This window comes from Etheostoma spectabile, unplaced genomic scaffold (assembly GCF_008692095.1).
Source record: "Etheostoma spectabile isolate EspeVRDwgs_2016 unplaced genomic scaffold, UIUC_Espe_1.0 scaffold00001999, whole genome shotgun sequence".
NCBI lineage: Eukaryota > Metazoa > Chordata > Actinopteri > Perciformes > Percidae > Etheostoma > Etheostoma spectabile.
In genome coordinates, this window is record NW_022602837.1 from 4,892 (window position 1) to 20,428 (window position 15,537).

Below are 15,537 nucleotides of genomic sequence, written 5' to 3' on the forward strand. Positions count from 1 at the left end.
ACCACTGTAACATCAGCATTAATTTTGACTCATGTTTCAGGAAATATGATTTCTGATATTTACTCTTATTTTAGCTCTGATTTTGGTTTTCAACTCATGAGGGAAATATCTGTACCTTTATCTTCTTTGTACTCCACTATGTTCAATGGCTCGTTGCTAACTTTGTGTTTTGCCATTGGGTCTTGGGCAGGTGCTGAACACAGTGCTTATCTGAGCTTTTTCCACTAAGAGAAGCTGCCTTTTGCTGATAATATATTGCAAAGCACCACTTAAGGGAAGGTATGACTAAAACTTGATTCAGATCGACATACAGTACATTAGAGACAATTACTTGACCACATCATCCTGGGTGACAGCATCTATAGCCTGGAGAACAGCGTCAGGGAGCTGGTATGCCGCAGTGGTCAGAGCCTGAGCACCAATCTCCTCCATCAGTCCCTCGGAGCTCTCTATTGACATCAGGTACTCTGATTTTACCTGGTTCCTTTGCAGAATAGTCAAACAAACACCAGAGTCAACAACATATTATTATGGTACACAACACAGCTTCACCTCTATGTCCAACATCACTCAGTGAACTCACTTTGCTCTGCTGATGTCAGCTTCTGATATATGTCCCTCAGCCACACCCTCTCACTTGAGCAATGGCAGCTTTGATTACCTACGCAGATGATGGCAACAGGCAACAGTTCAGTGAAATGCAGACTCTGGCATCTTTTTACATTTTACATGCGGAAACATTTGTCTTGGAATGAGTAAATTCAGCAATTACGTCTCCTGCAGAGTCAGCTTGCGCAATGGTATAGACGCCAAAGGCCGGAGTCAGAGTACGAGGCATGAAGGCTGTGGCCTGAAAGACAGCAACAGGTCATATGACATTAGGAAACAAACTGAATTTCTAACTAATGCAACGTATAACACAATGACATATAACTCTTTTTTTTTACTTCTTTTCAAACTTACATCAAAGGGCTGTGTGGTAGCTTTGGCAATACCTGGCTCAGTTTGCTGGTAATGTTGGAGCCTCTCTTTACATGCGGCCCAGCTCCAAGGATCCTTTGCAGCACACTGAAGGTATTAGCATCTGCGCTACCTGTCACACCACCCTCACTGGTAATCAGTGCGTGGACCAGGTCATCATTGTTTTGCACCCGCAGCTCACCTACAACACACACACACACACAAAATGGCAATAACGCAGCAATGAATCTCAAAGGGTGTAATGTCGCTATTAAACATGAGTTTTACCTCCACGGTACACAGCCTTAGCCACAGGTGCTCCAGCCCCGCTGTGGACACTCAGGAGCCCCTCAGCCATTTGCCTCAGGACGGAGTGCTGTACACCTAGACACAGAAATGAGAAAAACTAGCATTAAATTTGACATGCAACTGAAATGAAACACAGAACACATTCATTAACTGATAAAGGCTGCACAATCCCAAGATAGAAATATCCATAAGAGCATGATATGTCAATAATCAGGCATGCTGACACTTGCATCACTTGCTTCCAATTTACATTAGTGCTGCTTAAGTAATTAGCAAGTCCATACAACAGTATTGACTTACTAACACACACACACACACACACACCACACACACACACACACACACACACACACACACACACACACACACACACACACACACACACACACACACACACACACACACACACACACTTTATTTTTATCATTAACAGGGCTACTGTGACTTCAGAGTGTTGACTAAACATTAGTAAAAATTAAGCCTTATTAAACAAAGCCTGATGAGAAAGAGCAGCTGTAACAAAACGATGCAGATAAGCGACACTCACCCAGTCCTACAAGAGCCATTCTGCCAGTGGTGAAATGGTCCTCAACAAATGACTGCAGCTACAAGGGGACGATAAGGAGGAGCAGTGTGTAAGAGCTATGCACGACAAACTAACTAGGGCTGCAACTAACGATTACTTTCAAAGTCGATTAATCTTTTGAATATTATTTTGATAAATTGATTAGCAGTTTGGTCTATAAACTGTCAGAAAATAGTGAAAAATGTGGATCAATGTTTCCCAAAAGCCCAAAATGACATCCTCAAATGTCTTGTTTTGTCCACAACTCAAACGATATTCAGTTAGTTTACTGTCACAGAGGAGAGAAGAAACTAGAAAATATTCACATTTAAGAAGCTGGAATCAAACTTTTTTTTTTACTTTTGTCTTAAAAATGTACTCAAACCGATTAAAAGATTATCAAAATAGTTGGCGTATAATTTAAAAGTTGACAACTAATTGATTAATCGATAAATCTTTGCAGCTCTAAAACTATCAAAAGATAAAAAGTTATGTTAGGTTATTCATTTTGTCTTGCTACCAAAGATCCATACCTGTGTAGCGGAGACACGACCAACCATGTAGTCAGGGCAGTACAGAGAGTTGGACAGGGCGTTTTGTACGCTGCTTCATGCAACTTCTCAATTACACCTGCAGGTGAAAATATGAATTAGTTTGAATTACAGAATGCATGCTCCATAAACTACATCTTCAATTCTCCATTAAAGTCTCAGTGAAACAAAAGTGTCTTTTGCTTCATTAATGTGACATAATTCTCTAAAACAATGTTGACACTTATTTGACATGTAACAAGAGAAATTATCAATTAACACAAAATTCAAACTTGGACATGTTTTATTGTGCCTTTACGCATTACTGTTATGACAACTATTGAATCAAATGAGTCCCTGTGATATGCATGTCACACTGAGGAAAAAACAAAACACTATGCGTCTGCTTGCAGCTTTTAGCTCACAGTTTTTGTTTATTTAGAAATAAAGAAGCCAAATAAGAAAGTTCCAGATAACGATGGATCTACGTTTGTCATATTGGTCTGATATTGCTCTAATTCCGCTACTATATATCAAAAGCCAAAGTTTTTTGCCGTTTGCTTTGGTCCAAGAAGTCAAATCACTTAATGCAGATTTCAATCTGACAGCGGAAACCACTGCGAATAGGTGTGAAGCGTAGATTCCTGCCTGACCGCGCTCCTGGCTGTTCATATCAGAAGCACATTTCTCTATGCGGACACAAACTGATCCTTCTCTTCACTCAACAGACTGGCTCTCTCTATCTCTCTCCCAGTGTTTGGTTGAGTGTGTGTGTGTGTGTGTGTGTGTGTGTGTTGTGTCACTCGGTCCGTCAGTCTCTCTCCCTCAGTGTGCCTAATCATGTGTCTAGCTCTAAACACAGCTTAGTCAAGACAACCAAAACCACCATAGAACTGGGTTTTGTTATTTTGAATTTGATATTTTGAAAAGTATTCGACTGCACTGTGGCCCTCCTGTATGTGATTTCCTGACTGGCTTGACACATTCTCCCGCGGCTCGCAGGAGAACTAGAGGAGATGCTGAAACGATCGCTGCAGCTCACAGGCCGCAGCTGGTGTGGCGAAACGAAAATAGCTTTGCTGCATGGCGCTTCGTGGCTATTCAGCGTGCGGTGTGTTTCAGGTGTGGCGTGACACCACAGTGAAAAAGTAGGTTAGCAACTGATATTTTGTTCCTGGTACTAACCTATTTGAGGACACTGCTGAGCCAGAGCCTTGTCGATCTTCACCCTGGACGTCAGATCGTCCACCTCCCATGGTCGGAAGTCCTGAGCTGTAGTCACGTCCACCAAAAACTCAAATAATAAATCTCTGCGCACACACACAGATACAGTAAGGTTAACACATACTGAGGCGTCAACATAAGAGTACAACAATATAACAGGCTCGGCATAAAGATGGACGCACTTACAGGTGATCTCTCAAGCAGTCTGCGGTGTAGACGGTGGTCTCTCTTGATGATGTCACACTGCAGATACAGATGACAACACAGTTGGTTCAATACGGTCGGCTATTGGTTACACTGGTATGTATTTATAGCAGGAAATGCAGGAACCGTCAGGGTTTGCATGTGCAGAGAGTGCCCTCACTGACCTCAGGCTGCCCCCCAGTGCTTCCACACCACGACAGATCTTGAAGGCAGATGCACCCTTAGTAGTCTATAAAACAACAAAAAGTGTTTCAACGAGATCCTACAGCATGTTGGTTATATATGATTTAGAAACTAACAGGTTGTGGGCTGGGATACCTCTTTAATAAAGTATGATGTACTGTACTGTACTGGAAGGAAAACAAGAGCTAACTGTGCTCTACAGTAAGCAACTTAGAGAAGGCAAATTCAAAAAGTACCAGGTTTGCTGCCAGTCGAAGCACATGAGAGACACCCTGGTTTTCCACCGTCTCATAGCGACACCCAGCTTTTACAAACACACCAACACGGGACAGAGGGGAATTGTTCTCCAGCGATGCTACCACCAGACCGCTTGGAAGCTTGGACACCTAAAGCAGCAAAAAAACATTTTGTTTTACTAAAAACTTGCACTCACACTGTAAACAAATACAGTTTGATTTTACCTGCAACAGCTATTCGTGTTTAGACAAAAGCAGCACCTACCTGAACATTTTGGGTAGGGAGAAGTGCAGCTGAGGACGGTGCGAGGCCTGTGAGGTGTTCAGTCAGAGCTTCACTTCTCCTGGTAGCGGCATAGCAGCGTTTCTGTGGGATGTAGTGACACTGAATTGAGTTTAAGACTAGTGACTTCTTTAGCAATATTCCCTCTGAGAGCATCCTCTTCCATGGAACTTATTTCACTGTCCTTGACTTCAACTAACAGTGAGGATAGTTTTAAACACCTCAACATGAGATTCAGCTGCGTTTTTTGTTAATCAACAAAACAAATAATGAAGCGTATGCACTACCTGATCATTTCCATATGGCATTAGAGCTGGGTGATATGGAGAAAATCAAATATCATAATATTTTGGACCAAACAACTCGTATAGATACTGTAGGTTTTGTTAAATATTTACACAATGAGATTTATGATACATAATCATCAGTAATGTGGATATAATGGCTAAGTGTGCAAATGCAAAAAATATAACGGCTAGAACAGTCTAGTAAATTCAGAAATCTACATCACTTTACTGTAATGCAGCCTATAAAACCAGGAAAAGAGAACACTCATGCCATGTTACGAGATATATATATATATATATATATATATATATATATATATATATATGTATATATATATATATATCCTAAATCTAAGTCAATATGTAATCTTGTATCACGATATCAATATAATATCGCTATATTGCCAAGCCCTATATGGCATGTGATGTCAGACATTGACAGCTTGTCATAAAGTGGAGAAGGGTACGTGAGAGTTGGGTGTTCCGAAATGACCCGTGCTACTTTATACATTAAGACCACATGAACTTATACCCTGTAAACAAAGGCTGTAAGAGTGTATCAGCAAAATATGTTGGTGCATTTGAATATGACCAATTGTGAGCGTTGTTCGCTGGATTAAATATTTGGGAGATGACCTTCAGCTGAACCACAACAAGCGGCCCGACTAAACCAAACCAATAGACTCTTTTGCTGCATACGCATTATACCCGACATTCAATTCATGTGAATGATTCCGGGATGTCTTCTAAAACCATGCAAGCAAGTCTTACGTTATTGGTAATGATAGTTGGCTAGCTAGCGAAAACTGCATTAGCTAGCCACCTAGCAAGCTAACTAGCCAGCAGGCTAACTGGAGCTAAATGCGGTTTTACTTTTAAAGCAGACCGAAAACCACAACGAGCAGAGTTTAGCTCACGTCGGTTACAGAGCTCAGATAATAAAGAGAAAACACGAGACTCACGGGAAGATTGTTCAGAGCCCGAATTCCTCTCATGACTTTAGACTCTCTCCTTCAGCCGGTACAGAAAGACAGATATCGCGACGGTCTAAGGTGTTACCCACAATGCACTGCACCGTGCAGCAGCTCAAAGATGATTTAGGATTTCAAGAGAAGCTTGCAGTAGGTTCAAAGTTATCATAAAGTAAACTCTGGTTTGTCAAATCATATAAAATAGTGAACAACGAAATAATGATCCGAATTATGAACTAAAAATTAAATGTACTAATTTAAACTATGAGAAACAAAGTCAAAAGTATGACATTTTAAGTAAAAATAAAACTTTAGATAAAGGCATGAACAAATAAGTTTTGTTAACATTCAGTTTCTCCACAAAACTCATGCATGTCCTTGGGCTTTAACAAATGCATTTCCTTTATCATAAAATGTATACAAGCTGATTTAAAAAATAAAAGAAATGTATTTTAAATCCGGCATCGTTTACATTCATTATCTCTCCTTATTTTGCGGCAATACTGCAACTGAAGATCAGTGTAATAATCTGAAAACATTTATACGAAAGTGTGTACTTGCATGAGATAAACACCTATTTATAAGAAAAACAGCTCCATAGCACTAGTGGTTAGAAACTCCGCAGGGAACCTTTAAGTCAAAACTATGAGAAAACAAGTCTCAACTGAGAGACTAAGGCAGCCACTAGGCCTACCATTTGAACTTCTTCATTCATTTTTTTCCTGGCAGAAAAAGGGTTTTCAGTTTTCTACTCGCTCTGCTTTAAATATACAGTTTTGCAAGACACTTGCTTTCTAGATTTAAACAAACTAGTGCAGTGCCCATTGAAAATGTGCCTGTTTGGAACTGGCCGATTGCTTTGGCCTGTGCAGCTGCTTGTAGAATTCTCCAAAACCAAATTGTTGCCCAAAACAAGTGGGGTACAATTTGGTTTTGGACCCCAACCACTTCATGTGCAACTCCCCTGTACTACTACTAAAAACAAGAATTTTTCTTTATATATAAAGAATATAATTATATATAATTATAATTATAATTATATATAAATATTATATATATTATATTATTATATATAAAGAATATAATTATAATTATATAAGATTATTCTTTGGGGTATTTTAGGCCGTTATTTCCACAGGACTAATGAAGATATGAATGGCAGAGAGAAGGGAACGACACGCAGCAAAGAGCCGCAGGTCGGAGCCGAACCCGGTTCTGTGTCGGTGTTGTAGTTTATTAAAAGGTAACGTCCAAGCACCGCCGGCTGCTACTAGACCGATCTTATTTCTCCAGGTTGGAGGACGGCTCGTTTTGATAAAAAAAAATGGTTTGTAGCTCATCAGGAAAGATGCGTCATTTGTGATTTAATATCATTTCGCTAATTGATCCCTCAAGTTTGAATCTGTTGTTAACCTTTCCTGATTGTCTCTTTTCCGACCGTGGTCGGAAAACCAGGGGAGGCTTGTCCTCCAGGGCCGACGTTATAAGGTAAACAACGCCGGGGTTAAAATCCCGTTTCTTGTGTGCAAAAATGATGAGCGTGGCTTTAGTTTGTAGTTTTATTTCAAACACCGTGTTCACAACTTAATTCACTAGCTAACTCTGCTCCGGTCACAGCTCAACTCCGCTTCCTCTCACTCTCTCTCTCTCTCTCTCCCCACACACACGGTTCTCTTAAAGGAGAAGCAGCACCATTTTACAACACTACCCCCACTCTGGATGGATTGTACAACTTAATTCCACTCCAGCAAAATAACACATCTTTTATAGGTATACAGCCCTTATTTGCAAAAGTCCAACCAAAAGGGTGGTGTAGGCCTAATCAGTCCATCACTACTGTGCAATAATCACTGGTTGCGTTTCTCAATAGAAAAAGGTGATCTTTCACACTGGGTAAACATGTTGTGGAAGGCACTTTGAGCAGGCACTCATATTAACAGGTCACAAGAAAAACCTAAATACTATAGGCAACCGGAGCATTTAAATTGAAAATATAATAACCGGATGGAACCAATAACCCCCTTTTTTTATACGAACACATTACCAACCATCCATTAACCTTTAACATTAACTTTGTTTCTCTTTTTTTTTTACTGACAACTGACTGGCATACTCTGAATTGTCCATGAGTCCAATGAGCTTAGTGAAACACCCACTCCCCAAACCTGGCTGGGGGTCTTCGTTGACGGCTCGACCTTTGAGAACGACGACTAGGTTGAGATGGTTCCACTGTCCCACCCCCACTATCCTGAGGGTCCTCAACGGCACGATGGGTGGAGGGCAGTGAGGCCCCCGTAGTCGGTATGTCCCCTGATTGATCCAGGATGCCAAAGGAAGTCTCCTCTACGTTCATTCCGGAAAACAGTCCAACGAGGTCCGGGTCTGCAGTATCTGTGTCCAGGGCTGGGGGTGACACCTCCACCGGTGTCCAGCCTTGAGCAAACTCTTTGGCCCAAGAATTGTCCAGGGGATCACGGCTGCGATAAGGTTTCAACTGGTCATGATGAACCACTTTCGCTTTGGTCTTTGGCCCTTTTTGAATGCGATAGACTAGGTCATCCAGTTGCCCTAAGACAAAGAATGGCCCCTCATACGATGGGAGGAACTTCCGGACTTTATTTCTTACTTTCCGTGTACCTTTAATGAGGAACCACACAGGATCGCCGACCTGATATTGCGTGCGGCAACAGTTCTTGTCATACTGTCTCTTTGCACGTTCCACAGACTCCCCAAGCGCATCCCTGGCGATCTGATGTGCCAGCTCCAACCGTTCACGTAGGTGCTGAACATACTCGGGGGCCGTAGGGGCCGTGTCGGAGTCAGGAGGAAGGCCGGTTACCAGGTCCACCGGTTCACTGACTTCCCGGCCAAACATCATGTAATTGGGGGTGAGACCAGTAGCACTGTGCCTCGTGGCTCTGTAAGCCATGACTGCATAAGGAATCATAAGATCCCAGTCCCAGTGACAGCGTTCGGCTGTTGTGGCTAGGATCTTTTGCAAGGTGGAATTAAACCGTTCCACCTGGCCATCAGACTGTGGTCGAAATGGTGTAGTACGTGTCTTTTCAATGCCGAACTGTGTGCACATTTTCTGGAATACTTGGGACTCAAAATTTCGACCTTGGTCGCTGTGCAATGTCTGCGGGGCTCCATAACGACACACCCACTCCGAGGCAAGCACTTCAGCAACAGTTTCAGCCTTATCATTGGGTAGGGGGAACGCCTCTACCCACTTGGTGAAGTAATCCTGTACTACAAGCACATAGCTATTGTGACGCTCTGTCTCATTCAGTGGCCCCATAATATCCAAAGCGACCCGCTCCATAGGGGCTCCCACCCTGACGGTTCCCATAGGGGCCTGTGGTGTCTTGCGGGGTCTGGCTTTGGACGCACAGCTGGTGCAGGTCCGACACCAAAGAGTGACATCCTCCCTCATCCGGTACCAGTAGAATCGAGTCTGAAGCCGTGCCACAGTACGCTCAACGCCAAAATGCCCGCCGATTGGGCCATCATGCATCTGCCTCATGACATCATGATGGAAGGCACGTGGTAGGACAGTTTGTGGATAAAACTGGGTGTCATCTAGACAATAGAACCGCCTGACAAGGACACCATTTCTGATGTAAAGCCGCCTCCACTGGCTCCAATAGGTCTTTGTGGCTGGACTGCATGGCGAGACTGCAATCCATGGGGGCCGCTCTCCACCTGCCTCTATCCAAGCCCTGATAGGTGCAATGTCTGGGTCAGCTTCCTGTGCCTGCTGTAGCTCCTCTGAAGACCAACCACAGAAAAATGCAGCCTCACTGGTCTTAGCCACATTTATCTTCTCTTGGGGTTTGAGATTTACCCCCACTGGACTCACCAGTGTTGGGACTAATGGCCTCTCTACCCCCACTGGACTCTGTTGTGCTTGGCTGACGGCAGAGTCCAACCCACATTGCACAGCTTGGTGGCAGACGGTTTTTGGATAAGGGGATGGACCAGGCAGCTTACACGGGCAGGACTGGCGGCAAGGCTTCCTGGAGAGGCTGTCAGCGTTGATGTGCAAACGGCCTGGGCGATGGATGATCTCAAAGTCGTATTCACCCAATCTCTCCAACCATCTGGCAAGCTGCCCTTCAGGCTCCTTCATTTTTGTCAGCCAACGGAGACTGCTATGGTCCGTCCGCACCGTAAAAGGACGCCCCAGGAGGTACTGTCGAAAATGTGATGTGAACTCCACCACGGCTAACAGTTCACGCCTTGTGGTACAGTAGTTCTGTTCAGTTTTGGACAGCTTGCGGCTCCCATATGCCAGCACCCGCTCACTGCCCTGCTGAGCTTGGGACAGGACAGCACCAATGCCAACGTCACTTGCGTCAGTGTCCAGTATCATGTTTCCCTGGTCTAAAGGGTAGCCCAGAACTGGGGCGGTGGTTAGCAGGTGCTTGAGTCTGTTGAATGCCTCTTGACATTCTGCTGTCCACTGGAAACGAGCATATTTCCTGGTCAGGGCATGAAGGGGCTCAGCCACAGTGGCAAAATCCTTCACGAATCGTCGGTAGTATGATGCCAGGCCGATGAACTGACGGACCTCCTGTACTGATGTGGGTGTAGGCCACTCATGAACCTTTTGTACTTTGGTGGGGTCCGTGAACACTCCTTGTTCTGAAACTATATGACCCAGATAGGCCACTTCGCGGCGGAAGAGGCAGCATTTTGCCGGCTTCAACTTCAGGTTGGCTCGCTGCAGCCTTTCAAAAACCTGGTCAAGACGCTGAAGCATCTCCGACACATCCCGACCCAGTACAATTATGTCGTCCAAGTACACAAGGCACGTCTCCCACTGCAGGCCAGCCAACACGCGGTCCATCAGCCGTTGGAATGTAGCTGGAGCGTTACATAATCCAAACGGCATGACATTCCATTCAAACAGTCCATTTCTGGTGCAGAAAGCGGCTGCTCGGCGGGCACGGGGGGTCAGCTCAACTTGCCAATATCCTGAGGCAAGGTCCAGTGTACTGAACCATTTTGCAGTGGAGAGGGTGTCGAGTGTGTCCTGGATGCGGGGCAGCGGATAAGCGTCCTTGATTGTGCAGTCGTTAAGTGTTCTGTAGTCTATACAGAGGCGGTACGTTCCATCCTTTTTACGTACCATCACTATGGGCGATGCCCAGCTGCTGTGGCTACGACGGGCCCATCCAGCTTCCAGGCTTTGTTCCACCTGTTGGTCAGCATCCTGTTGCTTTTCCCATGCCATCCGACGTGGTGGCTGCTTGACAGCCACCCCTGGCCGTGTCATGATGTCGTGCTGCACCAGGTTTGTGCGGCCAAGATCGCTGGGTCCGGTTGAGAACACACTGCTGTAGGTGCACAGCAGCTGGGCTAGCTGGAGCTGCCCCTCTTGGTCAAGCTCTGCCGCACTCTGGTTGTAGAGTTCTTGCAGGTGCTGGGGAACAGTAGGGTGCTCTGACTGCCTGGCCTCAGCTGTGATATCGGCCGGCTGCAGGACTTCTGCAGGTTGAAGAAAACCTGCAATAACTCCCCGTTTTATAGTTACAGCTGTACTTCCAGGATTGAAGATGCGGAGAGGCACGCTCTTAAAAGGTTGAGCCTCCACCAGGACACGGGCAACTAGCACTTTATGTTTCTCTACAAAGCCTTTGGTGGGGCTTAGCATCACTTCCCCTTTGAGGTGTTCTTTTATATGGGTGTTACCCCTTACCACATACTCCAATCCAGCCTCAACCACCACAGTCCGGGCCACTCTCACCGCGTGCGTCCTTATTCTGCTCGTGGCGTGAAAATATGGCACCTCCTCCCCAAACAGTACGATGCGGCTATTTCCAAAATCAAGTCGTGCTTGGGCCTGAACAAGGAATGGATGGCCAAGGAGGGCCTCTTCACCAGCAATGTCAGCCACCAGGAAATGCACGCTCACCTGTCGGTTGTTGATCTGTATGGGAATGTACGCCTCCCCAATGACAGGGACGTCACCAGGCCCAACCCCTAGCAGCGTCTTTACAGTTGATGGTTGGAGTGGAGGTCGAGCATTTGAGTGGACGGCGTTATAATGATGCAGGGGCAAAACACTTCTCCGCGCCCCACTGTCCAGAACAGCACAGATCTCCAGTTCCTGAATGTCAGATGAATGCTCATTTCCTGACTATGAGCTTTAACATGAAGCACTGTAGATTCTGGGCTCTCATGGAAGGCTGTTGGAGGTTGCCCTCTGGTGGTTTTCCTTGGTGAAGGGCAATTCCTCTTCATGTGACCAATGCCTGAACAGTTGTGACAGCGAATTTCTTCCCACTTAATGTCCTTATAGTTTTTACGGGGAGCTGGTGTGCGTTGAAAGTCACGCCGTGTGTTGTTGTTAGTCACTACAGCACCTGTCTCTCCTCGTTCAGCTCCTTCCCTGACCACAGCAGTGCGCGGTCTCTGTTCCAGCACGCTGTGTGGCCCTGACTGCATCAGGCTGGTGACATGTGATGCTGCTCGCCTGGTGGTCTCATAGCGACGAGCAATGTCATAAGCTTGGGCTAGAGTGTGGGGCCGTTTCTCTAACAATTTCTGCACAATCCCTGCATCTCCTATTGCTTGAGTGAAAATTTCAACACCGATGGCATCCTGCTCTTTTTCGGTCCTGTCACTGTAAGCCACTGATACTTTGCCGTATATGTCATCTCGTAACTCATGGAGGGCTTCACCTGCCTTGCGAACGCGCTGTCTCAGCTCAATAGCCACTGCAGAAGCATGCTCTGAAGAGGGCCATAAGCAGTGTTGACTTCCTCCACCAGGCGGCTGTAGTCCCACTGATCTGACCGTGGATTCCTGTGGACAATTGCCCCTGCCGCACCCACCAGGCAGAACTTTAACTGGACAGCCATAGTCTTTTCAGTCCAGTTATTAGCCCTGGCACAGCTCTCAAACCGGTGTAGGAACTCCTTCCATGGTGTGGTGCCATCATACTGGCCAGGACGCAGAGTGGGGACTCTTTCCCTGTAATCGTAGTCGTCTTCACTCTCAGACGAAGGCTGACGTGTAGAGTGGGGCCAGCAAACATGTGATTTACTCTGTCCATACATGGGGAGGGGTGGCTTTGTATGTATCTCTGGATTTTCATTTCGCTGCAATGTATGGCCATAGTGAACGTCTTTGAGTGAATTACAGCCAGGGGTGTGACACTGTGGGACTGCAGGGCGTGGGGGATGACAGGAGACTGGAGTGCTATGAATGAAACTCCCTGAGTGAGCAGAGCCAAAGGGGTTTGCACTGGGCATTGCTACAGTGGCTGCTAATGGCACTGCCAGCTGCCTACAAACTTCAGCATTATGCACGTGTGAGCATAGGTCTTTGCAGCACACGACTGTTCCACAGTCTCTTAACACATCATCTTTGAATGGATTATTGTCCAGTAACATCAATGGCTGTATGGGGATATAGCATGTGTCAATTGCACTCTGTGTCAATGTATCAGTTTCTTCCCCCAGAAAGAATGGGTTGTTTTGTCTTCCATTTTCGTTTCTTTTGGTCATATATTGGGTTTTTATTCCCATTTCATCCACGGCAGTCAGTGACATGAAAGGGTTGGAGTGGCTGGTCACTTTTCCGAACATGTTGTGTTTACTTTCAGCCGCGAGGCGCTGACTGGAGGCTGCCATCTTGGATACTTTATATTTCAGTGGAGGGGAAACAGGCACTATTATGCTAATTCCTCCGGTTTATCTCACCGGTTATTGCCACTGCATGCTCACCACCGCTGCACTTGTTGTTCTTTCTCTCTTGGTCCCTTCGTGGTCGCCAGTGTTAACCTTTCCTGATTGTCTCTTTTCCGACCGTGGTCGGAAAACCAGGGGAGGCTTGTCCTCCAGGGCCGACGTTATAAGGTAAACAACGCCGGGGTTAAAATCCCGTTTCTTGTGTGCAAAAATGATGAGCGTGGCTTTAGTTTGTAGTTTTATTTCAAACACCGTGTTCACAACTTAATTCACTAGCTAACTCTGCTCCGGTCACAGCTCAACTCCGCTTCCTCTCACTCTCTCTCTCTCTCTCTCCCCACACACACGGTTCTCTTAAAGGAGAAGCAGCACCATTTTACAACACTGTGAATCTCTTTCCTACTTTTTCACGTTATTAAAACCGTGCGCACGGATTATGAATCCGTTTAGGTTTTTCTCGCCGACCTCAGGGAGCTCCGTAGGACTCTGAAACGATGTCGGCCAAAGCTCGGCTGCTTTCTTCGACCCTCTGGTCCCGAGCTTAGCTCACTGAGTGGGAGAGCCGGAGTGGCCAGGAGCTAGAGCGGGAAAAGCCATGGTGTGCTTCTTTTACAATATATATATATATATATATATATATATATATAACACACAAACACACTAATCCAAAACAACGTCACACTTGGCACCGCAACTTACACGTGCCCGTAGCAAGAACCATCGACTGTATATAATATATTAATGGACTATGAGCAAGACACCTGTCAAGTTTGAAAATCAGATGTTACGGTTCTACGCGCATACCAACACACACACATCCCTGCAATTTATAGTTAAATATTAGACATTTTGATTTAAGTCAACTTGTCACTGTGCGTGTTCCTAGGTCATTTGTGAAATGTAAAATAAACCCCAGCACTCACAATAAATATTAAAAATCTTTATTAGAACCCACTCCATTAAAGTCATTAAAAATGGCATTATGCACATTACAAAATATTACTGAACATATTACAAGTGGTAAAGACAATCATTCAGAACTTACAAAAACACTGCTCACGTATAGACAACTTTCCACAGGTGACCTTCGAAAATATTCACAAGTAGATTCTTTGGCCCTTAGAGCATCTTTGATAGAGCCAAACATTACCATTTCCCCCCTCACAGCTAGTCACACCCCATTGATTAAACCACATAATGCAAAATACAATCTGTTGGCTGAGACAACCTTCACAGATTTGAGTGCTCGGACAAAACAGTACCCTACCCATCATACAGAGGGGAGTTATAACTGAGTTGTCACATCAGTAACTTGAAATTCATGTACGATGTTCTTTGTTGCCACGCCTAAAGTTGGACCCAGTGAGACTTTTTCCACAAGCAGTCACCGTTAAAAACAAAAACAACCTCTATTAACTACTCTTTGCCACCTGTAACAGCTCAACCAGCGCTCTGCCAAGTCCAGGTGTCCCCTCACAGTTCGCTGTCCTCCACAGCTCGAGCTTTGTAGGGCAATGTCCCCTAATGAGGGTGCAAAGAACAACCACATAACATTTTCTCAGACAGATCAGTTATCATTTGGCGTCCCGGGAAAGTGTTTATGTGGAGGTCCTTCCTCAGCTGAAGAGAACACACAGCTGAGCCAGCTGCGACTGGTGGTCATCTCTCCAACGATCTCCACATGTCCTTCTCGACACAGTATTCTCGATCGTGTCGTGATACTGCATGAAATGCGTGATTAGCATTTGAAGAACGTCTGTCAGCGTTTTTAATCACAGGACTAAATCAGAACCAAAAGCCCCTTCTTTTGCATTTCACAGCATCCGAAAACATGATAAGGTATATAGTCTGATTTTCAAACCAATTCTTTGTTCTCTTGGTCTCACTAAGACCAAGAGACTGGATCACATCACTCCAGTTCTGAAGTCTTTACAATGGCTTCTGTGTCTCAAGAATTGATTTTCAAAGTACTCTTGCTAGTTTATAAATCACTTAACGGTTTAGGTCCAAAATATATGCTGATCTGCTACTACACTATGAACCACCCAGACTCTCAGTTCATCTGGGACAGGTCTGCTTTCTGTC

General features: G+C 45.1%; 1 long non-coding RNA gene and 1 pseudogene across 1 annotated transcript; both read right to left on the reverse strand.

Annotated features, from left to right (window-relative positions):
• Nucleotides 1-336: 336 nt before the first annotated feature.
• Nucleotides 337-816, reverse strand: LOC116675490 (uncharacterized). Its single transcript, XR_004328420.1, has 3 exons — nt 773-816; nt 584-661; nt 337-484 (listed from the first exon to the last, which is right to left on the reverse strand). It is a non-coding gene; the product is annotated as an uncharacterized LOC116675490 (long non-coding RNA).
• Nucleotides 817-944: 128 nt separating this feature from the next.
• On the reverse strand, nt 945-5,867 carry LOC116675489 (cytochrome b-c1 complex subunit 2, mitochondrial-like; annotated as a pseudogene).
• Between the last annotated feature and the right edge of the window lie 9,670 nt (nt 5,868-15,537).